This window comes from Camelus dromedarius, chromosome 1 (assembly GCF_036321535.1).
Source record: "Camelus dromedarius isolate mCamDro1 chromosome 1, mCamDro1.pat, whole genome shotgun sequence".
Taxonomy (NCBI): Eukaryota; Metazoa; Chordata; class Mammalia; order Artiodactyla; family Camelidae; genus Camelus; species Camelus dromedarius.
In genome coordinates this window covers 120,966,465-120,980,221 of record NC_087436.1, presented here as the reverse complement: position 1 = coordinate 120,980,221, position 13,757 = coordinate 120,966,465, and the positions used below count along the sequence as shown (strand labels likewise).

The window sequence follows — 13,757 nt, the reverse complement described above, 5'->3', positions numbered from 1 at the left end:
GGACTGCCTGGGCCTTGGGGCTCTGCAGGGCGGGTGTCGTGTGGCTGTTACCACTGCTGCTTCTAGAACCTGTGGGAAAGGATGTGTTCAGCCAATGCCTTTGCTGAGACCCCACTGTGTGCAGGAAACCCAACAGGAGTGACCACAATGTGGGGTCACTGCTCTGAACGAGGGGGACCCTGGGAAACACGCAAAGGCACCTGGTCCAGCCCTGTTGGAACTCAGTCTTGAAGGCAAAGTTGACACTGCACATCTGAAGGAGGAGGAGGGGGAAGGGTGTTACAGACAAGGAACAGCGTGAGCAGCCGCTTAGAAGGCTCCTCGATCCACAGCAACATTGCACACAGATGAAACGCGGATCCCGGGGCCCACTCCAGGCTCCGGGACCAGAGCTGCTACAGCGGGTGTCTGGGAGTCTGCATTTTTAGCGAACACTGCAGGTTCTCTTTGAAGTAACACCAATAACTCAAATGCCACAGTCAGCCACCCCCACCCGCCAGGGGCCCCAGCTCCAGATTCCTCAAAGATATCTGCTGACCCCACCCTCCACTTCAGGGACTTGCCCAGACACCCAGAACCTTCTTAGAAGGGGGTCAGCCCCCCGACCTTTGTCAGGGCCCCACCCTCTCCCCTGGGCACCTTCTTGGACCGGTGGGGCAGGGGGTCCCCGACACCCCGCCGTGTCGTCCCAACCCCGGGCCTTAGGCTCACTGTCCAGGGGGCCTGGATGTTCTAGGGACGTCCCACTGCCTGGCGCCCCACAGTGACTCCTGACGCAGGCTGGGAACTCTGGGGCCCTTGGGAGGTCGTGTGACAACAGGACTGCCTGCTCCCTGACCCGGGGAGAAACCTCCCTGCTAGGAAGGGCTTCTGCCAGCCAGACTGGGCCCTTGGATTCCCACAGACAGCTGGTGAGTTTGGGGGAAGTATGTGCAGGGCTGGGAGCTGCGGCCGCCGGGCCAGTGTCTCAGCACGAGCTCAGACAGCGGGTGCGGGCCGGCAGGGCCCGGGGCATGCTGAGTGGGCCCTGGAGACGGCCTGTGGAAGAGCTATGTCCAATTTCTGCATCCTGAGTGGGCGGTGGCCTCTGTCCTCTGACCAGCAGACAGGACTCTGAGGACCCCCCGGGCCAGCAGTTCTCCCTCCTTGGGGCAGGGACCAGGAGGTGTTTCTGAAACTCTGTCCCTAGAGCAATTCACACAATTGCTTTCTAGTCCCAGATTTGGGAAGGGTTCCACTTGTCACCAGGTAAAGAAATTATCTGCAGTCCCGGGTCCCTCCATTCCTGTCCGCGGCCTCAGATGTCTCACCAGAACCGCCAGCCTCCTTCCCGCCGGCAGGTCCTCGCTGGTCTCCGTCTCCCCACTGGACCACATCTCCGACCCATCTGTCCACACCCACCCAGGCCTCCTTCAGACCAGCACCTGGTCCAGGCAGGGCCCTGGGTCTCCTTCCCTCCGCTCTCGCTGGGTGTGGCCACGCTGGCACCACTGAAACCAGGGTCGAGGGCGCTGGCCCCCAGCAGTGAGCCGAGCTGAGCCCAGGGGGTCTGGGGGGGGGGACCCTGGGCTTGGGTGCTCTTTCCAGGCAGAAACCACACGACCGAGGAAACCAATGCTCCTGACCAGCCACTGAGTCAGCACACGCACCCCCGCCCCGTGCTGTATCTTACGTTTCGTTTCAGTGAAGCAGTATGTCCAAAAAGTCAAATCACTCTTCAAGGTGTATCATAAAAGCGTCTGCCTCCCCGCCTGCCCCAGGAAGCAAAGACTCTCAGCTTTCCGTCCGTTTGGGGTCTGGTTTGCTCTACTCTGTCTGGCGCGTCTGTTCCCAGGTGACGCGTCATTCTGCCTTATGCTGGTCTGTCCACCTTAGATCCCAGCCCTTGACTTCTCTGTGGACAGATGTGCAAGTTGAATTCTCTCAGAGGCCCCACCTCCCCATGCAGGGAAATCACATTTTGGATTAAATGACTGTTCAATATGAATCAACTCATCAACCTATGGCTTAAATCTTTTTAGCCAAGTTCATCAACACATCAGTTCTTTACTCAAATCCCCACTGTGTCTCATCAGCAATCCTCCCCCTCTCCCCGAGGTGAGCTGCAGACACCCCCTGGGGGGTACGTTCACATTTTCTCGTGTTTCCATCACCAGTTCCTGAACTTTTCACCAAAGCGTACATGATTTCACTGTCCTTTGTGCTTCACGCGGCAAGTGGCTTGTCCCGCCCCTCTTTCTCTCTGGAAACATCCGTCGGGAAGACGCCTTCTCTCCCCTGCTCCCAGCTGCTTAGTCTCTTTCCTGCGATGACCCCCGTTTCCTAGATCCCAAGTCTGCCTGCTTGTGGTTTCAGCATCTCCTTTGGTGCCGCACGTCCTCTGAGAGGTCCTGGCCAGGGGCGCAGGGGCCAGGCATCCTCTGAGTACCGGAGAGTCCCTGTCTGGCCCCGGCACCAGGAGGTGGGGCGGGGAGCTGCTGTGGAATTTGGGTGCCTGTGAACTTTCTCGGCCACGGGCGCTCTGCCCTCCCCAGCTTCCAGGATGCAGCTGAGAAGTTCTAGTGCATTCTGATTCCTTGTCTTCTTTTGTGACCTACTTCTGTTGCCCTGCAGCGAGATTTCACCAGGATGCGCTTAGCGGCTCTGTGGCATGCCTGTGCCGAGCGCTCAGAGGCCTGTGAACCGGACTGATGGTCTTCATGCCGGAACGTGGGTCAGAGTCGTTTCTTTGCTGCCAGTCTCCCTGCCCTCCCTCATCCCGCGTCCGTGCTCCCGGGGACGGTCCTCCAGTGCGCGCATCCCTGTCTCTGCCCCACCTGCTCTCTCTCTGAATCCCTGTTCTCGCGTCACCCTGTGTCCTCACTGTTACTTTCTCCATCTTCCACCGCCAGCTAATTAACGTGCAGGAATGTTTGTTGTCTGCCGAGCGCTCGTTTCTACGTTTCTACGGGGCATGGTCTTACTCTGTGGTGGCACCGTCTCTTCTCGTCTGCGAGCCTCGCTCTCTTCTTCCGGGAGTTCCTCTCCTCCCTGTTTATTCCCAGTTCCCTTGGCAGTTGGGGTTTGCGTTTCTGTCTTTCTTGCTGGAGGCCCTCTCTGATGTTGGAGCCCCAGGGTCTGCGATGGTCCGTCGTACGGTGATCAGGTTCTGTGACCCACGATCTGATTACCTGACCCCGCGCTCCTCCCTGCCCCCCAGCGCCACCCAGAGCAGAGCCTGCTACCGCGGGCTGTTTGCTCCCTGACTCTGCCGCCTCCCACGGGCAGGGCTCTGTGCAGGGGGACGCTCTCTGCAGTGCTGTCTGTGAGCCCAAAAAGCCAGGCAAAGCTACACGTGCTTCTCCAGGGCACCCACTGCTCGTGTCTGGGTCCATCGTTGCTGGGAACACCGTGTGGTTTCAAGCGATGAGCAGGTCTGTGTCTGTTGCACGGAAAGCCATCCAGGATACAAGAGCAGCTTATGGAACGCCAGGTGGATTGTGAGTCCGCCGATGCTGGTGAACCTGCGTGCACATTCAGAGGTCTGTCTGGGAGGACGTTTACCAAAAAGCTAGGGGAGATTCTGGGTGGTGAGATCTGGAGTGATTTCCATTTTCTTCTTTATGCTTTTCTGTATTATCTGAATTTTTTTACTGCAGTCATGTATTGCCTTGATAATCATTTTCAGGAGAATGAACAGCCTTCACTCAAATAGTTCCCTGACTGCTCCAAAGCCCAGCCGGCTCATGAAGGCGCTGCCCGCGCCTCCCCAGCTGCGCTCACTCCCGCCCCGTCACCGCCCACCTCCCCTGCGCCTGCTTGTCCCCGTGTCTGCGGGGCCTTTCTCGCCTCCGTGTCCTCCCGGTCGCCCTGCCTTCCCCCTTCTGGCTTTGCCTGTGTTGGGCGGGCCTTCCTTGGTTCCGACCCACGCGGACCGCGCAGTCTGGGTCTTCGGAGGGCGCGCGGCCCCGCTTTCCGGCCCTGCCGCGGACTTCAGTGTAGCTTCCATTTCTCTGGTCTCTGTGGTGGGCTGGAAGCAGGACAGTAAGTGCAGAGAGATCTGTGGAGTTGTACCCACCAACGCCCACCCCCGGGGCCCAGCACGGCACCCAGGACACAGCAGACGCGGGAGAGATTTGAGAATGAGTGAATCGAGGACTGAGCGCATCTTAAGGCAGAGGCAAGGAAAGCAAATTTGTGAGCTAGAACTTTCATTTCTGTTCTCCCGAAGAGATAAAATAAGAATGTCCTGGAATAGTCGTGGTGTAATTTAAGTAAATGTAAAAAATCAGTTTACAGCTGAGCTCAGAATGGTTTATTTATCTGAGAAATTGGTGCTTTCCTTAACAAGTCAGTAAACGGTGCTTTGGAAGGCAGGGCTAATTGCTCAGCCCTCGGGTTTTAACGCCTGTGTGTGTAAATATCTGCTCTTATTGTTAAAAGTAATGTTTAAATACATGGAAGGAATCAAGTGATGTTTACTTTCCACTTTATCTCCCTTTTGAGACAAGCTGGCTGATTGGGAGTTAATTTGTTTTGGAATGATTCAGGCTTTTTTGTTTAAGGCCCGGGAGTAAAAGGTCTCTCTTCCAAGGCATAAAATTTCCACTCTCCGTGCTGAGGGCTGCAGGCTGTTTGAAAAACAAATGCTATTAGAAACTGGAGGGGACCAGATTTCGTTCTTTGGATTTAACCACACGTGTCTGCTCCTGGTGTTTACGAGCCCAGGGAAGGGAACCTGGACCTTGTTTGCAGCTGTGACCCTGCGGCCCCCAGCTCACCAAGGAGCAGCCTCGTGGCTGGTGCAGACTGTCTGGGTCTTGGGTGGGGCACGGCCTTGCGGGAGCTGCTGGCTCCTGGGCTGTGGTTGGGGTCGGGGCTGGGAGGAGAAGGGGTAACCTTGACAGGTGCACAGGGCCCCGAGGGTCGGACAGGGTCTGTGACTCCAGGACATGAGTGTGCGGGGAGTGTATTTGGTTCTTGTAGGAGGAAGCAAGGCTGAAGGAGGAATCCAGGCTTCGGTCAGCCCCCTGGGGGGCTGGGACCTGCAGGGCTGGGGGGAGTGGGAGCAGGGGAGGTCTCCTAATGCCCTGGCTCAGTGACCCTTAAGCCTTTGAGTATCAGGGATCAGCCCACCCCGGCAGCCTGGCCCATCAGGACCCACATCCTGGACGCATCCTGGGGGGATCCTGGCGGGGGGGGGGTGCCTGACAGCTTATGGGGCAGCGGGCAGGCAGAAGTCCGTCCAGAGCCCACGAGGAGGGCCTGCGGGCCTGCACCCCTTGGGTCTATGTTCCCTCCACCCTCCTGGGTCCCAGGCAGGGGTCCAGGCCGCAGTGGAGTCAGTTAGCTAAGTAATGGGGCCAAAATGGAGTGTTTCTTCTAAAGGGCGAAACAGCCCATTTTTCTTCATCTCCAAAGCTGACAGCTTGGAATGTCCTCTGGGCACAGAGCTCTGGTGCTGGAGAAGGCCAGCGGCACTGGACAAACAGCCCGCTGTGTGCCCCGCCGGGTGTGCGAGGGGTGCGGGGGTGAGGCCGCCGCCGGCCGTCCTGGTGGCCTGGGTCACTGCTTCTCTGTGTGCGCAGCTGAGCAGACACGGGCCCCAGGTTTAGCCCCACCTTTGGACCAAATGGAGCCTGTGCTCTGGTGGTGTGACCTGGGACTCTGCACCCTGCACGTGCCCTGGTGGTCCAGGTGCACAGCATCTGAGCGTCTGGGCAGCAGTGTCACTCTGACCGATGCCTGATTTTGTCACGAGACAGAAAGTGCTCGAGGCCTTTGGACAGAGGTGGAGAGCTGCCCACTCGGGAGGCTGAGGCGACTGCTGGCCAGTGGGAGACCTGTCCTACCAAGGGTGGCATGTGAACGAGGTTCTGAAGGATGTGGAGTGTCACAGGCAGAGGGGACTGTGGGAAGGAGGGGCAAGGAGGGGGCTGTCCTTCCAGATGGAGGGGACAGCACAGGCCAGGCCCAGAGGTGGGGGCTGGGTGGAGAATCGGGTCTCATCACTTTGGGCTGCAGTCCACACTCCTCATGGGGAGATCACAGGAGATGGGGGACCCCAAAAAGAAGTCTTTAGGTAAAAGATGGGCTCCGAGGGAGAAGGCCCAACAGAGCCCAGTGGGTGGGGGGTGGGCAGGGGAAAGTCTCCCTGGTTTGGTGCATCTCCCACCCTGGTGGGGCAGACCCTGAGGATGCCCCCTCCCTCCTCCCTCTAGAGCCCAGGTGGGGCCCAGACCCCCAGTTGAGGCCCAGCACACTCCTTCCCTGTTTGCATCTTTTACTTTGCCTGAAGTGCCCTCCGCACCCAGCCACCCCTACTGGATGTAACAGTGTAGAACAAGTGTCACTTTGCATAGGTTAGCTCTGGTCTCGGTAATGCTGCGTAACAAACCATCACAACTCAGAGGCTTACGACAGAGCATTTGGTTCTTACTCACAAGCCTGTGCTTGGCTAGGGCTTGGCTGCTTCGAGCTGAGCGCAGCTGGGGCTCCAGGCTGTGGGCTCACGTCAGCACTGCTGTGCCTGTCCCCGTCCCCCCGGGCAGGCCCTCCTCACAGGGGAGGTCAGAGGCTCCAGAAGGTTGACGTGCAGAAGCAAGTGTGGCCTCTCAAGGCTCAGACTCAGGACACAGTCTGTTCCCTCCACCCATTCTGTCGGCCAGGCCCTGGGGGAGGGAGGGGGCCTGGCCACAGGGTCACCTGTGTTTCACCTGCCTCCTCTAGAAAGGCTCCCTGGGTCCCAGAGGTAGTGACAGGCACCCCCTCTGTTCCCACACCCCGTCCCTCCTTGTCACAACCCCACCCCCTGTGGTCTGTCCTTCTGCTGGAGCTCCCGAGGGCAGGGGCTGCCTTGTATCCCTGCTGATTCTAAATGTGAGCGCAGAGGAGGTGCCTTGTGAGGAGTGAAAGGAGGGAGAGAGACAGGAAGGGGGTGGGGGGACACAGAGATGGTGGGCCTGCCCCCTCAGGGAGTCCCCTGGCTGCCCTCCCTGACCAAGGCAGAGGGGCTGGAGTGGGATGGAGTCGCCGGCAAGCCAGGTGCCATCGGGGAAGCGCCTTCCCCGCAAAGGCTCCTCCTCTGCTGGGACCTGAGAAAGTGCTGCCTTCCTCCTCCCTTTGCCTTTCCTCGTTTCCTCAGGCTCCCGGCCCGGCTGGGAGGAGTGGGCGCCGAGAAGAGGGGAGGGGCACATGGGGCGCGCCCACAGGGCGCACCAATGCCGAGCCGCCCCCGCACCGGGCTCCGCAGCACAAAGGGACTTGCTTTCATCACGAAAAATGTGAGCCTGGATCTCAACACCTCCAAACGCCTTTAAACGGAGTAATTGCTTGACTGCAATTATTTTAGGAGGTTTAACCAAGCCGCATGGGTGCTTTTTAAGAATACTTCTGGAGCTTTAAATTCCACCCACGGCCCCCAAGGGTGGGGGCCCCGAGTGGGGCCCAGAGCCCTGCGTCCCTCGAGGCTCTGTGGACTCTGGGCTAAGCTGCGCCCCCAGAGGAGGTCTTAGGAGGGGCTTTGGGCAATGAAGCCAGCCCTGCCCAGGGAGGCGGAAGGACCTCGTTGCCAAGGCAACGGCCTCCTCTGCCCTCTGAGGAAGCTGGGACCCTCCTGGCAAGGGTGGGCTGGGCTGAGGGCGCGGTGCAGGCTGGTGGAGGACAGCGGGCAGGGGGAGGAAACAGCGACTGTCTTCACCGCAGGCACTTTTTTGAGCCCCCATTTCCTCATCGATTAAATGGGGGAAGAACCTTCCTGACTGCGTTCTTGCAAGGGTGAAGTAAGAGAACGCATGTGAAGTGCCTGCGCTGGGCGCCGACCCGGCCTCGCCACGGGGCTGTGGGCGGCGCCGCCTCTTTCCGGCCCCGGGAGCCATTCGCCCTCCGCCGCGGGGCGATGTTGGGAGCGCCGGCTCCAGGCTCCTGGGGGGACTGCTGCTTCCCTCGAGGGGCCGCCGAGGCAAGCGGACCGTGGGGAGGCCTGCCCAGCCACCGCGGGACGGTCTCCCGAAGCCGCGCGGCAGGCGCTCCAGGAAGGGGTCTGGTTAATCACTTATTTTCAAAGAATCAACCCCCCCAAACAATGCAACGCAATTTATGAAACGGGAGGAAGAGGTGAGCAAACAGCGCGGTCAGTGGAAGCGACTTAAACCCTGTCACGACCGCGATGTGCCAGCGCGCGCCGCCGGCCTCCCGCTGGGCGTCTTGCTGGGAAAGGTGTCTTGAAGGAAAGAGCCCGCTCGGGCCCTGTCATCTGCCCGGGGAGTCCAAGGGGCGGGGAGGGCATCTCGCCTGAACCCCTGCGCTAGGGTCTGTCTTTAGGGGAGGGGGCGGGCCGGGAGCTGGGGGTGTCTGCCCAGCCTGCGCAGCAGCAGGAGGGGGGAGAGCCAGCCGTCCTGGCTCAGACCATGCCTGTCCCAATGTCTAGGACCACACGCCGGCATGCACCCCCCCTCCGGGGGACAGCGGCTCTGGGGGTTCCGTGGGAGGGGACTGAAACACTCCCCCCCCCCGTAGCAAACACACCCTGACTGATGGTCCTGCTGGGGGCACATCCAGGGTGGCCTCTGCACGGCACTCCCCAGTCCTCTCTCCCCACCCGCCAGGCCCCTCAGTAAGGACAACAGTGACAAAGGGAGACGAACAGGGAGGGGGAAGAGGGGCTCCATCACCAGCATGTGCCAAGCACATTGTGTTTCACTCTGAGAGATAAGCAGGTCTTCACTCCCATTTTACAGAGAGAAGAGTGAGGCACGGAGTGCTGAGTGATTTTCCATGGAGGGCACTCGGCTGGTGGCAAGGGGCACAGACAGACTTCATGCTGGGGCCCCAAGTGTCAGGCCCACAGTCTGACTGGCAGTCATCGTGCTTTGTCCTCACCCCCCATCCAGCCCCCATGCTCAGGCCAGCGCTCTCCCTCGAGGTGGATACGGCTGTGGACCCAGGATGTGGCCGTAGGGAATGCTGGGGTGAGCTAGACTCAGGGCTGTGTCCAAGCCGCCCACAGGCCTGGGGCTGCCCCTCCCCGAGGCTGTTCCTTCCAGACCCCCGAGAAGCAAAAATGTGCCTTTCCTCAAACTCCTCGGCCCCAGGACGCAATGAAGACGAGAGAGGGTGGGAGTGGTCTGGGCTCACAGCCTCGAATTGCTTCACATGGGCTCAGAGTCCAGTCCAGTCCAGTCCAGGCGATATAGGAATGGCCCCCAGGCAGGTTGTGTTGACCGATGCAAACTACTCCCCAATTACGGGACGGTTTAAATCAAAACACTTAAACCTCCGTCTTAAACCCAGCTGGTGTGGCTTTCATCTCTTCTTTCCCAGGGAATAAGAAAGTCATGATGACACCAGAAAGCATCGTGCCCCTCTGCACGTGGCCCAGCTGGCTTTCTCCTCCACCGTGAGCCCCATGCTCAGAGCCAGGTCCTGATGTCATCATGTGACCTCAGGCAAGCTTGTCCCTCCCTGGGCCTCAGACCCCCATCTTCTCCCTGTCAGTCGAGAAGGAGGGTCTCTAGGAGTGGTCTATGCTCACATCTGCAAGGGAGCCTTGTGTGCAGGGCTTGTGTGCTGGCCCCACAGGCGCCACCTCCACCCGCTCCCCAGACCACCCAGTAAGGGGCCCTGGGGGTCTAGCAGCAGGGCGGGTGCTGGCCGTGCTTGCCCTCAGCCCCCCTGCAGCACAACTGGGGGTTGTCCCCGTCGTCCCAGAGGATGGCTGGGGAGCAAGCCACCAGAGACCCCCAAGTTAGTCGGGGGTCTCTCAGCTGGTGTCTGGGACCTCCCCTCTCCCACATTTGTACTTTTCACCACGTAGTTGGAGTCCAGATGCTTCCAGAACACCATGGATTTTCAGTTCATTTGCAATCTAAGGACAGTGATTGAGGATGACCTGACATCAGTCGCAAGAGCCTTGTCCCTGCCCACCCAGGTCATGGCCCGGGAGGACTTCTGCCGCGGTTGCGGCCACAAGTGCACAGGGTGGAGTGCAGGTGATTTTTTATGTTCGTTGCCTCTTCTTCTGTTTTCCCAAGTCTCTGCAGTGGGATTTGTAATCAGAAAAGGAAGGAGCCAGATGTGGCATTCTGCCTGCTGGAGGTCCCGTGGAGGCTGACAGAGACCAACGCACATTTCTGGCAGCCCCGAGCACAGTTACCAATGACCCAGGGCTCCACTCGCTGGCCAGTGGTCCCAGGGCGAGCCCTCTGTGTGGCACTGACCCCCAGCCCAGGAGGAGCAGCCTCTCCCCTCCTCCCGCCCCGGCTCCAGCTCCCTGCCCTGTGGCTGGTCAGCAAGTGGCTGGAGCACCCCTGCCCGCTGCCTCCTGCACCAGCCACAGCCAGAGAGCCCGTTCAGGGCTGCGGTGGGAACACCTGCACTCAGCTGACAATTACCTGGTGGATGCTGCCTGTCTAGCCCCCCCCCCCCCAAGGTAGGGGGAAGTCACAGCCCCTTTCCCTCCAAAGAGTTTGTGGCACAAATCTGGTCATCCCCCTGGTGGTACAGCCAGGATGCCCGGGACACCTGCAGCGCACGTTGGCCTGGGGCCCCTCCCTAGCCTCGCTCGTCTCCTGGGCCCCTGGCCCACCCTGCGCAGCAGACCACAGCATCCTGCCTCTGGCCTAGCCCAGGCGTGATGGCCAGCCTCTCACAGGGTCCCCTTGCTCCCCAGAAGAGGGCCCGGGAGCTCTCTGGGGCCTCACAATGGCCAGACTTCAAGGTCAGAGTCAGCAGTGCCCTTGGAAGTTGCTCCCCTCACTCTCCCTGCCTCTGCCCCAGCGTTGGCCCCTGGTTAGGGCCTCACCTGGTATTCCTGCCCCCAGGCCGGGGGTGGGACCTCACGAAAACACGGGAAAAGTTTTGTGACTCTCCCCTGAAAAAACTCCCGCCCTGGGCGGAAGCTCCTCCCTCCGCTGCTCGAGGACTTGACCGGCTCCTCTGCCTTTCGCCTTGCGCGGGGATGCTTCACTGGGCCCTCGGTTCGCGCCTCCGAGGCAGGCAAGGCCAGCGTCATCGCGCCCACGGCGGAGGTTAGTAGACTCTCTTCTTGACACCCATTCGCCCATCCGTCTATTCATGCGCTCACCAGCGTGTGCTCACGGCCACTCGCTAGCGTTTCCTGCTACCCCTCTGTGTCAGAGACTGATGAATAAAGCATGGCTCTGCTCCCTCCTGAGGCCATGGAACCATCTGTGGCTCCCAGTGCTTTGACACCTCCCTTTCTGCTGCCGTCAGTTCCAGAGAAAGCTTGCTGTTGGCGGGTTGACCCCATCCCTCGTGTTTCAGTAGCTATTTAACCTGATCTAAAGCTTTGGCTTTGGTGAAATTGATTTCAGAAGAGAAGGAAATAGTACTCCGGTGAAGCCAGTGAGAGCTGATCATCCAATTTCCACGAGGTCTCGGAGGTGCAGGCGCCAGCAACTGTTTGGACTGAACTCCCATCCGTGTGGCTCGAGGTTTAGCGTCGACCCTGGGCCCCCAGCCGCTCCCGGCCGCCGCAGGTAGGGTGTCGGGGAGGCCTGGGCAGGCCAACGGATACCTGAAGCTCTGCCGTTCCTGCATGCACAGTCTTTCACTTCCAGTGCGGCCAAGCCCGCAGGCTCTCGCTGTGTCTCTCCTTATGAGGCCAGAAGCTCAATCACTGATGCCGTAAGATACAGCTCCCACTGGGCCTGGCCCCCAGGGAGCTCAGGGGCCAAAGGAGGCCTCATCTCAGCCCCAAGGCCATGCGCTCTCCCTCTGCTCCCACCCTGCTTCCTTTCACGCCGCCTCCTGCCAAACCCACCTCCAAGTCAGATGCTGTGACCCACCCTCTGGCCGTGTGGTCCCCAAAGGCCAGCATGCACACAGGCCCTCCTGCCACCAAGAGAAAGATTGGGGAGGTCAGGGGCCCTAGTTCTTGTGGGTCTTCAGCCCCGCCCTTACCCTGTGCTCCATGACCCCGGGGTGGTCCTGGGCACTGGGCTGTTCCTGCTCCCCCTCGTCCCTGAGGGGTGCTCATGCATCCTCTGCCCAGGTGCTCCAGCACGCTGGGACTTGACGGAACCACCCGAACCCCTCGTCGGTCCTCTATCTTGGCTTCTTGGGGTTCGGAATACAGTCAGTCAGCTTTACATTTCCATCTGCACTGATGCTGGAGAGATGGACGTGAGAGGGATTTAGAAAGCATGGTGCCAGGGGCGGGGTTAACGTCAGGGAGGCTTCTGCTGTGAGCCTCAAAGTGCTCTGGAAACTGACGTCCGTCCGCGGCCACGTCAGTGCACGACCAGCACCAGCCTCAGCCCCGCGGCGCCTCTCCCCTTCACCAGGGCATTTCCTCCCACAGCCACGCAGCAGAGGGAGTGTCACATGCTTCAGGCCACAGCCCGCCTGAGGCAGAACCCCGGGGCCACACCTAGCCCCCTGCACCCGAGGGCATCCGTAGTGCAGCGCCCGGGGCAGGGGCACGGGGTGAGGGCTGAGGCCCCAGGTCCCAGAGACACGACTCTTGGGGTCCCACCGTCCCTTCACCTACAGGAAAGGGAGCCCTGGGGACGACCGGCTGCCCGTGGCGTCGGGAGCGGGGTAGGGCCTGGCCCTCCCCCTGCGGGCTCTTCCCAGGCGGCTGCAGGCGGTCCTGATCTCAGGGAGAAAGTGGGCTCACGGCCACGAGGTCACCAGCCCCCATCTGGAGGCTCCCAGTGCCTCCTCCGCCCACAGGGCCAGGTTCAAGAGTCAGGTTTCCACCCTTTGCTTTGGGGGAACGAGGCAATTACAGCTAAGAAATCAAATCCTCGTGTGGAGCTGCTTTCCCCACGCCTGGCTCCTGGCCCTGGCCGGCCTCCGTTGCAGCGGGGCCGGGGCGCCTGGCCTGTCCCTGGCCCCTCCTGGCCCCAACAGGGATGGGGCAAGGGGCTTTGGAGAACCAGGGGGTCAGCAGAGCAGCCCCCAAGAGCAGCGAGTTCTCTGTTCGGAGGTGGATGACCCAACCAGGCGCCAGCTCCCCGCGCGGGCACAGCCCCCGGCTTGCCGCTCCCTCAGGAGCGCTCCGGCAGGGTGGCCGCGGGCCCCGGCCTGCGAGCTGGCTCTGGGTCCTCCGGGCAGTCGTTGGCACTGAGCTGTGTCCTGGGATTCGCGGTCCCACGTCCCCTCCCCGTGACTCTCTGCTGGACAGTAAGCTCCCCGTGAGAGGGACAGGCCCTGGATCCTGCCCGCACCCCTTCCTGGATCCCGCCCGCACCCCTTCCTGGATCCCGCGTGAGTTTGCGGGAACAGCGCTCAGGACGGGCCTCTGGTATCGGATGAGGGGACGCCCTGGGTTCCTGCAAACAGCCATGTGCAGGAAGGGGCCCGCCCGCCCCTTGCCGAGCTGGACTAGCCTCACACAGGGGCTCGGACCAAACACCTCCTTGCGCAGCCCCGGCCCAGCGCGAAGGGCCTCTGCAGCTGGGTGGGCAGGCGGGGCCCGGAGCTGCTGGGGGCCCGGCGCCCCCAGCACCCAGGAGAGCAGCTGTCGCTTCCACGGACGCTTTGCCGGCGCTTCTCCCAGCGTCAGTGCGCTGTGTTCGCCACCGAGCCTCCTCCCTGGGCTTGCTGCGGACAGAGGGGCGGCCGCACGGAACCTAGACAGGCTGGACTGCCCGCCTCCGGCCTGACGGGCGGGCGGGCGCAAGCTAGAGGGGGGCTGCGGTGACCCAGCTGGTGCAGCAGCAGAGGGCGGGGCGGGGCGGGGCTGCCTGCTGGGAGGGGCGGCCACGCCTGGTCTGAGGGAGCCGGGGTCCTCTCCAAAGGGCATCGCTGGG

At 61.1% G+C, this 13,757-nt stretch overlaps 1 long non-coding RNA gene across 1 annotated transcript; it reads left to right on the top strand.

Moving 5' to 3' along the window:
* The first annotated feature begins 7,878 nt into the window (after positions 1-7,878).
* On the top strand, positions 7,879-13,183 carry LOC135321847 (uncharacterized). The gene is made up of 3 exons (XR_010382003.1): positions 7,879-8,094; positions 8,718-11,006; positions 11,313-13,183. It is a non-coding gene; the product is annotated as an uncharacterized LOC135321847 (long non-coding RNA).
* Positions 13,184-13,757: the final 574 nt, after the last annotated feature.